Consider the following 16,544-nt stretch of genomic DNA (forward strand, 5'->3'; position numbering starts at 1 on the left):
CTTCACGGGGTTGGCCTGGGTGGTCACCGCCACCCCTGTCCGGTGACCAATGGCTAGTTTCTAGCCGTTGGAATTAGACCATTGAGAGGGGCACCGCCATGTCCGGTGCCTGGCACCGCTTAGTTCGGTGCCCTCATAGAAAAGGGATCTTTACTCCAACGGCTCTATTTGGCTTGGGGGCTATAAATAGAGCTAGAGCTCGGACATTTGGCTTGTTGAGCACCCTTGGGACTGAGTCCCCATGCTTGGGGATTGCTTGGGAGCCCTTTAAGTCACTTGAGATTGATAGTGATCATTCGATCGTGTGAGTGAACGATTCTAGTGCGATTGCATAATGTGGCACTAGATGATCGAGTTGCAAGCCGATGGTGCTTGTTACTCTTAGAGGTTGCCATCTCCTAAATGTCTTGGTGGCTTGTGACTCCATTGAAGCACGCGAGAAGATTTTGCGGTGCTCCAAAGGAGAATTTGTGAGGGGGATTGTGCTCATCCTGCGGGGATCGCGAAGAGCAACTCTAGTAGAGCGTGTCATTGAGCTACCCTCACTTTTGGGGTTAGTTCTTGCGGTGCTCGACATGCGGGCTTGATGGGTGATGCCAATTAACTATAGAACCACCAAGTGAGTGGTCGACACAACGAGGACTAGCGTGTTGGCAAGCACGTGAACCTCAGGATAAAATCGCCGTGTCATCCTTGTCTTCCAGTTGGTTTGTATCCTCTTTACACAAGCTTAAAATTACCCTCATATATATTGTACTTGTGTAGTTGCTCTTATAATTAGTTGACTTGTGTAGTTTGCTAGTTACCTTCTTGCTTGTGTAGCATAGAAGTAGCTCCCTTACGTGGTTAATTTGGTTTGAGTAACCTTGTTAGTCACATTGCTTGGTTTGTGTAGCTAAGTAATTTATGTTCTATAATTTAGCTTGTGTAGCCTTGTTATTGAGCATTGCTAATGAGCTTAGGAGCTTTGTGCTTTTGCATACTAGATTGTGTAGGAGCTCCCTCGGTTGTGTAAAGTACTAGTGCATATGTTTATGTGATCTTGCTCTAAAATTGTCTAGGTGAGCTCTAGCTAACCCAGCACCTTTGTTGCCTAATTAAGATCTTAATAAGGTGCTTGTGAACTTAGATAGAGGGGTATAGTCTTGGCTAGATCGATAGTCTTCTTTTCGCATTTGTTTTGGTTAGCCAGTGCATTTAATTTTAGAAAGGACTATTCATCCCCTCTAGTCTGTCATCTTGACCCTACAAGTGGTATCAGAGCCTATGTCTTTTATTTGTGGTCTTCACCGACCCGAGAGGATGGCGACTTATGGGCTAGACGTTGAGTGTTCACACATTTTTTATGGCACACACTTTACACAATGGAAAAATTGGATGATATGCAATTTTAAGTTTATTTGCCCTCAAATATGGTGGATGGTAGATGTCGACTTTTCTCATTGTTGGATGAAAATGATCTAACTCAAGCACAAGAGAAATGCCTAGATCTCGACACCTAAGCTATTGACATCATGTATAGATCTTTAGATGATAGCATATTTGGAGAGATAATTGACATGAAGACCGCCCATGAGATTTGAAGTTATCTCAATGAGAAATATGGGATGCTTTTCGACGATGAGGATGAGCCCAAGGAGGAGGCGCTTGAGTGTGTTGAGCATGACCATGATTTGGTGATTGCAGAAGATAGCTCCACCTCATGGTCAAGTGATGATGATGATGATGATGATTCTACCACAAGATCACTTGACAAGATTTTTGGTGATGTTGATGGATCATGCTCGGGATATGAGAGTGATGTTTCTTCAAGCTCTCCAACTACATCACATTGCTTCATATCACAAGGTCACACTAAGATATCTAATGCAAATGTGATCGATCTTGATTCATATGAAGAACTTTTAGATAAATATGGTAGCATGATCAAAGCTTTAGAAAAAGAGATGGCTAAAACTGAGAAATTGAAAAATGAAAACTCTTTTCTAAAGAAAACATGTGAACAACAAAAACTTCTACTTTATGGTACTACTTGTTCACATGAGGAGCTAAAATTAGCTCATGAGGAACTTAGTGTTGCTCATGATAATTTGGTACAAGACCATGCTTTTCTTACTAAAGAGCTTTCAAATGAAAAATCTAAAACTAGTGAGAGCTCATCACATGGGTCAATTGATCAATCGCATATTGTTGCTAACCCTTGTGATATAGGCAAGAAGAATGTATCTATATCTTGTGATGAATTATTAGCTATGCCATGTTCTTTCACATATACATGCTTGTTCTACTTCTTTGTCTTGTGAGACTAACCTGTTGAAGGAGAACAATGAGCTCAAAAATGAAGTGAAGAATTTGAGCAACAAGCTAGAGAGGTGCTACAACACCAAAATCACATTCGAGCATATGTTGAGCAACAAAAGAAGCTATGGTGATATGAGTGATATTGGCTTCAACAAGAACAAGATCAAAGGCAAGAAAAGATATGAAAGAGAAATGAAGAAGCAAGAACAAGAAAAGCTCATTTCATGTGCTTCTGTGGCAGAACCGTCCGCAATAACACACCTTCGGAGGCGCTCGTCTTCCACTAGACACTAAGCATCCCGAAAGTAAGCTACACCAGGCGATTCCGTCGAGCACACCCCAAAGGAGAACTCGAACGATCCATATTTTTTATCTAGAATCCAATAATGAGAACGAGTTTATAATACCTAGTCCATTTCATACAATAAAAGTTCACAAAAATACATTATTACAATACCAAGTTCAGAGTGTGGAATTTAAACAGTGGAATTGAAATAAGCTAGATTGTGTAGGAGCTCCCTCGGTTGTGCAAAGTACTAGTGTATAGGTTTGTGTGACATTGCTCTAGAATTGTCTAGGTGAGCTCTAGCTAGCCCGGCACCTTTGTTACCTAATTAAGATCTTCATTAGGTGCTTGTGAACGTAGATAGAGGGGTGTAGTCTTGGTTAGACCGATAGTCTTATTTCTGCATTTGTTTCGGTTAGCCGGTACATTTAATTTTAGAAAGGAATATTCATCCCCTCTAGTCCGCCACCTTAACCCTACAAATACGCGTTTGAAAAAAGCAAATGAAACATTTGGAACGAACACTTGCAATATACGTGTACAACCATTGCAACATGTGCAACATCACGATCTAGTTTTGCAACATCCATATGAAATATTTGCAACACAACTCTGAAACATCTGAAACAATTAAAACATACTCTTGTAACATGCGCTTTCAACGCAGCATCTCCTTGTTGCTCCTCAGAATGGAGGCTCATCGGTGTGTGGTGTTCACCGGAGGGGGCGGCGCTTGTAGGCGGCACGCCGGCAGCAGTGGTTGCTGGTCGCGGAAGGGACGAGGCATCGGGCGCACGAGCGGTGAGGAGGCCGCGGCCGCGCAACTTGGAGAGGACAACAGCGTGCCGCGCCTGGCAGGACCGGTAGCCGAGCGCCGTGACTTGAAGGCGGCCGCCCCGTGCCTGGCAAGGCCAGCAGCCGAGCGGTGTGCCTCAGAGGGCCAACGGCCGTGCGCTCAAAGGTGGCAGGCGAGCAGATTAGAGCGATAGAAAGAGAAACGAGTGGATAGGCTGGTATTAAAGCCGACTGATAAGCAGACTGAAGCTGTTTTGTTGTGAGAGAAAAATACTATAGATTCTAGCTGATAAGCCAGCTGATAAGTTCAAACGAATATGTCCAGAAATAAGCGAATGAGTTTTTTTAGAAGAAAGTGCGTGGGTTGTTGGACTGATGTCGCAGCCGAGCAAACGAGCGTTCAGCGGACGGATGGACGCCCGGTTCAGCGTTACCCTCATCTCTAAACATTTGGAGTAGGCATATTCCGACCGTCCGTCCGTTTCATCCTTGCCGACCTGCGCCCCAGACCCTAGTCCATGCTAATTGCCAAAGGTCCAAGGCTAGTACACTGTGCGCTGTACAGACAAGCACTTCCGCCGTCTTGCGATTCTTCACACGCCAAAGCAAGCGCAGCCGCCGGCCAGCCGCGGATAACAAGCGAATCGACGATGGTGCACTCCCTTGAAGCATCCTTCCTCCCATCCCATCCCGGCAAAACCAAGTCCAAGATCACAAACAAACGTACTACGTGCACGACAGTGCATCCACAGGCGCCGATCAACATTATTTGCATCCTCCGGTGACCAACATTTTTTAGGTTCGATCGAAGCCCCGTTGCAATTTCACCAACCCCAAACCGAAACGTTCTCAAATCGGAGAAACCACGTGCAAACCCGCGCCGCGATCGCAGCGGTTGTTGGGTCCGCGACAGCGAAGGCGAAGCTACAAATCCCTCGCCACTCGTAGCAAGACACCAAATCATTAGAACGCCCCAGATAATTAAATCCGTGCTGCCGTGACGGCACCAACAGCGACCCGTTAGCCGGATTTCAAAACCGGAGAGGAATCCATCCCCCAATTCCATCGTCCCATCAGGCCTTGCACGAAGCCAACTCGCACGAAGCCAACTCCCCCGTCGTCTCGCAGATCTGTTTCTCTTTCCCGAACAATTCGAATTCGATCGCTCCCCGGTCTTCCGCGCCGGCCAGATTCAGGGGTTGTTTGGATCCGGTAAAATTTAGGAGGTGTAAGGTGAAGGTGTCGCACGGGGAATAAAAAAATAAATTACATAATCCGTCAATACTTCACGATATGAATTTATTAAACATAATTAATTCATCATTAGCCTATGTTTACTGTAGCACCACAATGTCAAATTATGAATTAGATAGGTTTAAAAGATTCATCTCATAAATTAGTCATAAACCATAAAATTAGTTTTGTAATTAGTCTATATTTAATACTCCATCTGTCTAATAAATATCCGATAGGACAGCACACTCAGACATATAGGAGCAACCAAACACCCCTCCTCTTATGCAGCCATGCAGAGCGGCGGGTTTCGGTACAGTTTGACTACTGCTGCTGCCGCCGCTGCTACGGGGCTGAGGAGGGATCGGTTTCGGGATCCGCAATGGCGAGCCTGTCGTACTCGGCGGGTGCAGGCGGCGGCGGCGGCAGCGGCCGCGCCGGCGCGGAGCTGATGGTGCCACAGTTCCTACTCAAGGCGCTGCACGCCATTCTCGCCGTGCGGTCGCCGCGCCCGCACGCGCCCCCGCCCCCGGCGGCGTCGGCGGCGTTCCGGAGGCGGGACCGCTGGTTCCACCTGCCGCTCCACGCGCCGCCGCCGCCGCCCGCGGCGGAGCACCTGCCGGAGCCGTCCCCCGGGGAGCCGCTCGTGGTGGACGTGTACCTGGCCCCGTCGGGCGGCGGACCAGAGGAGGTGCTCGAGAGGTGGACCGTGGCGTGCGAGCCCTGGCCCTCGGCCGCCGCAGTCGGGGAGGGGCTGGCGGTCAACAGGGCGTACAAGCGCTGCATCACGCTGCTCAGGTCACTCTACGCCGCGCTCCGCTTCATCCCGGCGTACCGCGCCTTTCGCACGCTCTGCGCGTCTGGCCAGGTGTACAACTACGAGATGGGCCACCGCGTCGGCTCCTTCGCCACGCCCTTCTCCCGCGCCGAGGAGGCGGCCATGCGCACCAAACGCCTCGCCCCCGTCGAGACCCAGCTCGGCCGCCTCGTCGTCTCCGTCCAGTACCTCCCCAGCCTGACAGCCTCGCCGCCTTCAATTTCGAGGTCACTTCCCTCGCGTCCGCCGCGATCATCACGAATTATGTCGGCAGCCCGGCGGCCGAGCATATGCGTGCCTTCCCAGCTTCGCTCACGGAGGCCGCCGGGCCGCCCTTTCCGCAGCCCTCGCGGCGCCCCAACAGCTGGGCGTCGCCAGCGCCCTGGCCGCACACGCTGGGGCAACCGGCCAAATTCTCGCCTCCGCCGGCCCATTACGCATCGCCCACGCCCTCGCCGCCGACGTTTGGCTATCTGCACTCACGGTTTAGCGGTGAGACTGCACCAATGAGCATACCACAGGCGGGCGGTGGCAGGGGCACTGGGCACCATCGGAACATGTCGGAACCCAGTAGGGCCTTCATGTTTTCTCCACCTTCGCCAAAGAATGTGCGAGGGGAATCAGGGATGCAGGAGTCACCTACAGAGACCACTGATGACATCCGCATGGGAGATCTCTATGCAAACTTGCCGTCTGGTTCTAAGGTGATTTTACTTCCTTTTGCCCTTATTAAAACTAGGTGATGATGTCTGTGTGCTCAGATGAAAGCATAGAGCTATGCAGAAGTATCATATCATATCCGAACAACTTAGTAAGACCTTCTAGCAGTTTATATGATAGTGCATTGAGTAGTGAAGGATGACTGTTTTTTTGTCCTCAATGAAAGACTCGTGGATAAAATACTTGTGTTAAACAAGCTGGCATACTGTTCATTTTGTTCTCTCTATTAGCTTGTTTGGGAATTATGAACCTTAAGATTTAGTTAGTGTGGTCAACCATTGAAGCTTCAATTTAAGGGCAGGTACTTTTTGTTGGAAGATAATATTTCAGTATTTTTCTTTACCTGGAAAGGTTGATAGGGATTTCCAATTCGTTTAGATGAAGAAAAGAATTCAATAGTCAGTGCTAATTTTAGAAATGAAAGAGACACAAACCCACCACAACAACAGAGAAACAGCTGAGGCTGACTATTGTTGCCAAAACGGCAATAGGTATGTTATCGACTGGTACGCTCCTCTCCCCCGCGTCGCTCCCACGCGAGCGGCTCCTCCCTCCAAACCCTAGCAGCCCCTCCCCTCCCCTCCCCCCGCCGTGCCGCCGCCGGAGCTGGCCGCCGGCATGGCCGCCCGGCCGGTAGGGATGGCGGCGGCGGGGCCTTTCTCCTCTCTCGGCGGCGCTTGCGGCAGCAGGCCGACGGCCCCTCCCCTCGCGTGAGCTGCGTGGAGCTCAGCAGGGAGGGCTGTCGTGGCTACGGCGGCGCCGGCTAGTGCCCGAGCAGGCGCAGGGGACGGCGGCGGGCGCTCCTTCTCCTCCGCGCGTTCCCCTCCTCCTCCCTTGACGGCGACGGCGGCGACTGCTGGGGCCGCCGGTCCGGGCCACGTGAGGTCAGATCCGATGCCCGGGGGGCCGGATCTGGACTTCAGGTGGCCAGTTCGGCTTTGGGGCCGGCGGCGGGCGGTGCCTGCGGTTGTGGTCAAGACGGAGGCGGCGGCGGCATGGGGCGCCGGGTTCGGGGCCTGGTGTCCGGATCCAGCGGTCCCAGGGCAGGGGGCGACGCCCGAGATGGTGGGGCACACGACCTGTTGCGGCTGGCGGCGAGGTCGGCTGCGACATCGGCGGGTGCCTGGGCCGACGAAGATGGTCAGTGGCGGCCTCGTCGTGCGGCACTGGGACGCGAGCGGCGGAGCCAGGTCCGGCTATGCGTGGCTCGAACGGAGGGGGTGACGGCCGACGCAGCTGTGCGGCTGCTGCGTGCAGCCGGCGCGTCGATGCTCCTCTGAAGGGGCTTCCGTGGGGGCGGCGGGACAGCGACGATGGCGGTGTTGGCTGGCAGGGGGTCCGGCTTCGCGACCTGGCGTTCGTGCTAGAGGGTTCTTGGGCGAAAGCCTTGGCGACGGCGACGCCACTGGGCGCCGCTTCCCTGTTGGGGGCGTCTGTTCCCCTCTAGCATGTCATCCAAGGGTGAAAACCTGGTCCACTTTGGACGTGCGACGGTGGCGCCATCGGCGTCGCTCCCTTCCTGAAGGCGTCGCATCTGGATTATCGCCACGGCCTCGATGCGAGGCATGAGTTTGCAACTGGAAGTCGGAGTTGCTCTTCGTGGGTTGAGCTTGGCAACGATGACCGGTGGCGGTCGTTCCTTTGGACCCGTCGGGAGGTGACCAGTGGGTGGCCTGCCATGGGAAGTCCAAGCTGCTGGCAGCTTTGCTTCCATGCTCGGCAACGATGATCCATGGCGGTGTGTCGTGTTTGTGCTCAATCGCGTCGCGTGGGGTGGTTAGCCCCTCGGGTGCCATTTTGGCTACTCGGTTGGCTAACCTTCTTGTACATTATTACTTTCTTTCGTCTTAATTGAGCGGCAGAGCTCCTGCCTTTTGTTTAAAAAAAAACGGCAATAGGTCAAAGATAGTCATCTAAACTTGTAGCAGCATCTAGGTGCCTAACAACTGAACTATAACAACATAAGCCTCTGTTGTCTTATCTTATCTTCTTGGAATTGGTTTTGTGATTTCGAGGATATACTCAGTGCCTCATTATGGAAAATCTTTTTATTTCTTCCTTTCCAAATGTTCCACCAAGATTAGATGATAGCCCCACCAAATTCTTGCAATCCTTTTTTTAGATATTTATCCACCATGAACTAGCAGTCTTTCAGCCTGTAGAACTCTGAGAGGATGGCTAATATGCTTGAAACCAAGCTAATTTCCTGTAAAGTTCAAATTTGTGTTGTTACTTGTCAACACAGTACACATGATAATTTGGCCATCATCCCTTGGTTATGAGACTGTCCGAAGTTACTGTCCTGTTAGCTGTTATGCAGTTTGATCCATGCAAGGGTTTGTTCAAATAAACCCATCCCCATGGGGATTGGATGGTGTTCTCCCCCCTAGAGTTCACCATATTCTCCTTCCACAGATTTGTAGTATCTGCATTAGTGTAGTAGGATAACCTAGATACACCAATCTTACTGTGTACTGGCTATTCCCTGTCCGTCTACCTCCACCAAATTTGCTCTTTTGTTGATTTCCACTACCTGTCTAACTTATCTTCAGCATGTAACATATACTATATATAGCCATGAATTTCTAAGATGGTGTGGCCACATATTGTGCATTGTTTTTATTAACATGTTGTGATTGCATCTTATTATCACTCACCGTAGCTTGGTCTGTCGTCATGAATAATTTGAGCATTTTATTCTTTAAATGTCTAGTGAAACTATCTTTTAAAATAAGTGCCAATTGTTTTGAAGTTTAGCTGGCAATTTGGTGTGTTGACCATTTAGTATGATATTCATGTCTCGTACTGGAAGCCAACTCACAATCAGTTCCTCCATCAAGCTCATGATGCATAATTAAGTCCCCCCTGTCATGGTTATAATCTATTGCTTGGACCATCAACTTGTGTTGTGTTGGCTAGCGCAGTGGTGTTGTTTTCCTTTTAAGGTCTCTCTTTTTGTCACTTGTAAATGGGCTGCTTTGTTTTTCTCTAGCTGATGGTGTGGTTAAATAATTAGTGGCATGTTTCAGACACACCCAGGAATAAAATGTCAGTGTTGAAATCAACTATTAATGTGAACTCAGTAAGTTTGTTATCTATGTATTTTATTTAGGAATATCTTAAACTCAACAGACGGCTACGGACAAGATGCATTTGCTTAATTTGAGTGCTTAGTCAGGCTTCCCTTTGGCTTGTAAGGTCTGGAGACTGGAGAGACAATGAATTTGAACTGCCAAATTTGATAAAGTGGCAGTATTCTTTTGCCATTGGATGTTTCATTTGCCATGTACTTTGCTGCTCCCTTTGACTCCAAATGAAAGTCCATTTGTACTCATGGACAGGAATTATAATGTTGTACATAGTATCACCTAATCAATCAACATCACGAGATAGGTGATTTGCATGTTAGCCTATGGGTCAGGCGAAGGGAATAATAGGAAACATTAGAAAACACACTGAAATTGTTGCATTTGTATTTCTAGAATATTAAGGAAAGTTTGGTGGACTTGTATTCGGGAATAGTGATTACAAAGATGCACTGATATCAGAAACGGCTTGAAATTGTTGCCAAACTAAGCTGATGCCTATCCTTCACAGATGCCACACTAAAGAAACAATAGGTTGAGTGTGTGTCTTTCTCTCCATAACCTTTGCTTTTCCATATATTTGTCTTTCCTTGGTAGTTTGGTACCTGAATACCTTTTTTTGTCACTGGTTGTCAAATCTTGCATCCTAAAAATACCATGAGATTATCATAATAATACTTGTGAAAGGTTCTAGAAACCTTGATGGTTTTTAGCGTGGGGGATGTCGTCATCGAAAAGAGCCTAGTGACGCCTGTGTGTGTGTGTGTGTGGGGGGGGGGGGGGGGGGGGCATAAAGGAAAGGAAGGGTGAGGAGCTGATAGGCTTGGGTAAATGAAAAACATCCTGGATCCTTTCCTTCCACAGAAACAGAGGAAGCTTGAAGCAACGAAAACCTAGGCCTAGTTTAGATCGCAAATTTTTACAATCTGGATACTGTAGCACGTTTCGTTTGTATTTGACAAACTTTGTCCGATTATGGATTAACTAGGCTTAAAAGATTCGTCTCGTGATTTACAACCAAACTGTGCAATTAGTTATTTTTTTATCTACATTTAATACTCCATGCATGCGTCCAAACATTGATGTGATGGAGAGAGAGTGAAAAAACTTGAAACTTGGAGGTGATCTAAACAAGACCCTATATATAGGGATTATAAAAGGGAAAGGTCCCTGACTCCATGGGAGGCCTACCAAGGAAAGCTTTCCATTAAATGAACATGCATGTGTACTCTTCAATTATTGCGGGAGGTGTGGGAATAAATGAATTTGAACATGCCTGTTCGCGTGCCCTTAAACCCGGCTTGATCCGCTTCTTTTTTCATCCGGAACAATGTTTTCCTCTCACAGATTCCTCCAGAATTCCTCCAAGCGAACGGGGCCTAACTCCTGGTTTTTCTTGCGAGCTTCACAACCTGCCCCTGTGCTTGTGTGTAACCCGGTTTCCTGTTCTTTGTATATCTATGGGTTTTACACTTTGCTCCATAAATTTCTTGTATTAGGCAATTGTTCTTTGCATTTTATTACACAACAAGGTTGATTGCTTGAATTTGGAATGTATTACATTTTCACTGAGTTTGTTGGTTGTAACCTTACAAGAAATCGACTTTGTCCTTACAAGAAGGAGGGATAAACGAACATGCGTGGACTGTAAGGTGATACCTAGAGAATGTGTGGTCGCTCAACACAAGCCGGTGGTGGCTGACTTCCGCTTTCTGGTGCAAGCTCGTGGGAACAAACAAGTTAGGGTTGCTAGAACGAAGTGGTGGAAATTAGAAGGGGAGGCATCAAAGGTCTTTAAGGAAAAGGTCATTGAAGAGGGCCCTTGGAATGATGAAGGCGATGCAAACAGCATGTGGGAGAAGGTGTCAACATGCGTTCGGAAGGTTGCTTCAGAGGTGCTTGGAGTGACAAAGGGAACGGATGCGACTCGAAAGACACTTGGTGGTGGAATGAAGATGTGCAAAAGGCTATTAAGGAAAAGAAGAAGTGCTATAAGCGCTTGTATCATGACAGGTGTGCAAACAACATAGAGAAGTACAAGGTGGCAAAGAAGACTACAAAACGAGCGGTGAGTGAGGCAAAGGGGCGGGCCTATGAGGACCTTTACCGACGTTTGAGTACGAAGGAAGAAGAGAAGGACATTTATAGGATGATTAGGGCTCGCGATAGAAAGACAAGGGGCTTCAACCAATTCAAGCGCATAAAGGATGAGAGGGAGCAGCTCTTGGTGAAGGAGGATGAGATCAGACATAGATGGCAAGAGTATTTTGATAAATTGTTCAATGGTGAGAACGAGAACACCACCGTTCAGCTGGATGACTCGTTTGATGACACTAACAGGCGTTTTGTGTGGAGGATTCAAGAATCGGAGATTAGAGAAGCCTTGAAAAGGATGAAAGGGGCAAAGCGATGGGTCCCGATGGTATTTCAATCAAGGTGTGGAAATGTCTCGGAGATATAGCTATAGTATGACTAACCAATATGTTCAACAATATCTTTCGATCGAACAAGATGCCTGAGGAGTGGAGAAGAAGCATATTGGTACAAATCTACAAGAACAAGGGAGATATCCACAGTTGTACTAATTATCGGGGAGTTAAGTTGATGAGTCACACTATGAAGTTATGGGAGAGAGTCATCGAGCAACGCCTGTGAGGAATGACGCATATATCAACAAACCAATTTGGTTTCATGCTCGGAAGGTCAACCACAGAAGCAATCTTCTTAATAAGACAGGTTATGGAGCGGTTTAGAGAGCAGAAGAAGCACCTCCACTTGGTTTTCATTAACTTGGAGAAGGCTTATGACAAGATACCAAGAAATGTTATGTGGTGGTCTTTGGACAAACATAAAGTCCTATCAAAGTACGTGACCCTCATCAAGGACATGTACAACAATGTTGTGACTAGTATTCGAACAAACGATGGTAACACAGATTATTTTCCGATTAAAATTGGACTTCATCAAGGGTCAGCCTTAAGCCCGTATCTCTTTGCCTTGGCAATGGATGAGGTTACCAGGAACATACAAGGGGGTATCCCTTGGTGTATGTTGTTCGCTGATGATGTAGTGTTAGTGGACGAAAGCTAGGCGAGAGTAAATAGGAAACTAGAGTTATGACGGCAGACCCTTGAGTCTAAAGGTTTTAGATTGAGCAGAACTAAAACCGAATACATGAGATGTGACTTTGGCGGAGTTGTACAAGAGGAGGGAGATGTGAGTTTGAAAGGTCAAGTAGTGCCTAAGAAGGATATCTTTCGGTATCTGGGATCTATGCTATAGAGGGATGGAGATATTGATGCGGACGTTAGCCATAGAATCAAAGCAGGGTGAATCAAGTGGCGACAAGCTTCTACATTCTCTGTGACAAGAGGGTACCACAAAAGCTAAAAGGCAAGTTCTATAGAACGGCGATTAGACCGGCTATGTTGTATGGAGCAGAATGTTGGCCTACAAAGATTCGACATGTTCAACAACTGATTGTTGCAGAAATGCGTATGTTGCGATAGATTTGCGGTCACACAAGAATAGACCGAGTTCGGAACGATGATATATGTGATCGCCGAGGTAGCACCAATTGAAAAAAAGCTTGATCAAAATCGGTTGAGGTGGTTTGACCATGTCCAAAGAAGATCTCTAGAGGCACCAGTGCATTATAGAGTCCTAAGCCAAACTAATAATATGAGGAGGGGTAGAGGAAGACCGAAATTGACATGAGAGAGGCAATAAAAAAATATTTGAAAGCTTGGGATATATTTAGAGATCTATGTTTAAATAGGAGTACTTGGAAAGCAGCTATTGAAGTGTCTGAACAGTGACTTAGGGCTCTTATTGGGTTTCAATTCTACACTATCACAACTTGCTTGGGACCGAAAGGCTATGTTGTTGTTGTTGTTGGTTGTAACCTTCTTGGTATATATGTGCAGATTAAGGACAGTAGGGATGAATCTGGCAGGTTCTCTGTGTCTTCTCTTCTACTGGTTCACCACGACCTGGTTTCTCAAGAAGTTCAAGCAGATTGTCCATGCAGGATGATACTGATGATGCAGATTTTCCTTTTGCTGTGGATGATGTTGATCCAGATTCACGGCCAGGGTATGTTCTGCTCCTACTTCATCTTTGGTTGATCATTCTGTGCAATAGTTCTGTATATGTCAACTCATTTTTTTTTGACTTGGTTGTTGAATTTGTTAAGCAACATTGGCAGTCTCATAGCTTGGAAACTGCAACATTCATTAGTAAATCTTTGCTGATTAAACCATGCAACTTTACAGGAGTAGTGGTGGAAAAGACACAGGGGGATCAGGCTGGTTCGTCATCCCACAAATCCCAAGATGCTGCTGTTGGGTATCTTGTCCACCTGCTGAAATCTGCACGTCCACTGCGAGATTCTAGCTACTCATCCCATACATCAAGGGGTGAATCTATCGAAGCAGGAAGCACCAGCTCTTTCATGTCCCGCAGGACATCCGACGCACTGGAGGAGTTCGAATCTTTCAGAGAAATAAGGGAGAACCTGCTAGCGCGTAGTAGATCTAGGCTGCAAGATTCATTGGATAAACCCTAGTGTAGATGCAGCCTGTGGTTCCGTTGCTTAACAGGTGAAAGGTCAAGGGTCCAAACTGTAGAGTAGATCATATGGTGTACACCGCCCTGAAACCAGGACCCCGGTGAGTAGATCGCTTGCCGTGGTCTAACGACCCAAATGCCGCCCGTGGTGGGAGAAGCTCCAGATGGGCGGAGCTCGGCACCTTGACACTGGGAGAGGCGAAGTGGTCCTCTCGAATCGCGTCCATGAGTGGTGTTGGTGAAGCAACGACCGCGTTCGGCGGCTCGCCCTCGGACTGATCGGTCAGCTGCGCTGGAGGATGGAGAGCCCCCAATGCCTGATCGATGCGCTCGCCGAGATCCAGCACCGCGTGCTCCAGCTCGTGAACACGGTGGTCGACATCGGGCTTCCAAGTGAGGATCTCCGTCCTCAAAGTCCTCATCTCGGACATGGAGCTCTTGAGTTCGTTGATACCTTTGGAGTTTTCGCTCAGCAACGCGAGGATTTGGCCGAGCTGTTCTTCAGGCGTCGCCATAGCCATCTGCCGACGCGTGAGATAGGGGTGGGTGGCCAGGATATCAGATGTACTCTACCGCCGCTACTGATCAAGTCAACTTCGGCACGGACCTATGGATCCTCGCGATTGACGCTGCTAGAGCGAATCACAGAGGAGAGCCTGCCGTCGGGGATCACAGCTCCAGATCGAAGCAGTGGGGAAGAGGGAAAAATTGGGTGGATCGGAACGGCTCTGGTACCAGATGTAACCATAGCGAGATATCTGTAGATAATCAAGGTAGGATTCAGTGGATACACGAACTCGAACTCCGGCAACTCGCCGTGTTCGCCGCCGCCGTCGCCCACAGGTACGGTTCAGGTAAATGTTCATGTTCGTCTTCTCCTCTCCTCTCTCAACGATACAAGAAGGGGTCCAAGACCGCCTCCCATCTTGGGCCACGCAGGGTCCCAGTTCACTTGGCCCATTCCGGTCCAGCCAGCCTGGTGTTGGGCTTCCTTATACGATGAGGGCCGTGATACCTTCCAGCCTGAATGCCATCTTCTCTGTTTTCTTCAGTCAGTTGCTCTCCTTCTTCAGTCGGCAGCTCTCCAGCATGTGCAGGCGCCATCACCGTGCTCTGATCTTCAACGGTGACACAATTATTGTGCTTTCTCTGATCTATGGTGCTTTCCTGATGTTTTGCTGCACCTAGGATACCCTGCCTGTTAATTGACAAAGAAATGTCCTATTAAGCGCTGACAGGTGAAAGCATATGTGATTTCTTCGACATGTTAAGGTATTGTATATATTTAGCTATTTTGTATATTATCTAGATTTCATTTGCACCATTGTAGCAGTGTAGTGTATTTAGATGAAACTTGCCTAAGATAAGTCTATACGAAGTACTCTTTCAGATGTATTCCTCTTCCTGTTTGATCCCCCCCCCCCCCCCCCCCCCCCCCCCCCCCCAATCTACAAAACATTCAGAGATCTCACATCTGTGTCGGCATTTGTCGTCTTGCTCCCTGTGTTGCCTGCCATTTTTAGATTCTGGCTGTGAGATTTTTAGTGACAAATGTTTAGAGATTGAGAGTTTGTAAATAGCGTTCAATTTCTATTGAGCATAATAGATGATAGATTAGTTTATTACCTTAATGACTTTACATCATTTTTCCTTTCATATACATTGGCCAATAGCTAGCTAAATCCTATTGCCAAAATATGATAGAATAGGTATTTGCAGAGTTCATACAAACTAATTGGTGAGGGCAATGAACTGTTCTTTGTTGTTGCCACTTGCCAGCCTCTTATTAGGTAACACTGAAGCTATGTCTTATAACTTTGCTTCTGTTAACTGAAAATTTTATGTACCCATTAACATTTACTGTCTTTTTCTTTCTTTGTGCAGATTACAATTTATATGAAACAGACTCAGTGTGACCTTTGGTTCTTAATGTTTCTTATGCCAGCCTCCATGTTCTTGATATTTACAAACAGTTACAGCGCAAAGCAATATTATTTACATTCACCTGTGAAGTTGGGACAAACAACCTGCTTTGTATATTAGTCCCATGTCTTCATACAATTGCTATTTCATGACTGATCCAATCTCAACTGAGATGTTTTTTCCCTTTGATTTCAGGTCATTTCCTTTTCAGATTGTGGAAAGGGTGTTGTAATGCGTGTTGATCGCACATGACACTGACCTGCCATTCTGGACAACATGTACTCTGCTACGATTCAATTCGTTTTATTGCTCACTGTCATACCTCATACCTTACCATCGTTCTTTAAGTGAATGGATTTTCAGTGCATCCTTTGAGTTTAGCTTTGGAATTGCCAACTAGTTACCTTAGGATGTTAATTGGATCTGCATTCTATGCATCCTTGATTATGTTTCCTGCATGTCTGTAATTGGTATTCCGCCCAACAGAGATTGGATGCCAAGGAGAGAGATGTTCTTCAAATATTACTACTTAAGGTCTGTTTGCTTCCAAGGAATTGAGAGAAATTAGGAATCTAATAATGAAATGGAAAACATTCTTTAGACATTGGTTTCAATTGATAGGATCCAAACAGGCCCTTACACTCTTTTTCTTGCGTCGATTGTATCTTGGATAATTTTTCTAACAATGAAATGACTAATTTATGGCAAAAGTTTATTTTTGTTTTCAAGTTATACTGTGTCACAATACCTTTATGTGTACTTTCACACACCAAATATGCGTGAGTAGCGCTACTTTCACACACCATATATATTC

General features: G+C 47.1%; 1 pseudogene; it reads left to right on the forward strand.

Annotated features, from left to right (window-relative positions):
• The first annotated feature begins 4,997 nt into the window (after nt 1-4,997).
• On the forward strand, nt 4,998-13,939 carry LOC136464128 (autophagy-related protein 13a-like; annotated as a pseudogene).
• The last annotated feature ends 2,605 nt before the right edge of the window (nt 13,940-16,544 follow it).

Source organism: Miscanthus floridulus, chromosome 7 (assembly GCF_019320115.1).
Source record: "Miscanthus floridulus cultivar M001 chromosome 7, ASM1932011v1, whole genome shotgun sequence".
Taxonomy (NCBI): Eukaryota; Viridiplantae; Streptophyta; class Magnoliopsida; order Poales; family Poaceae; genus Miscanthus; species Miscanthus floridulus.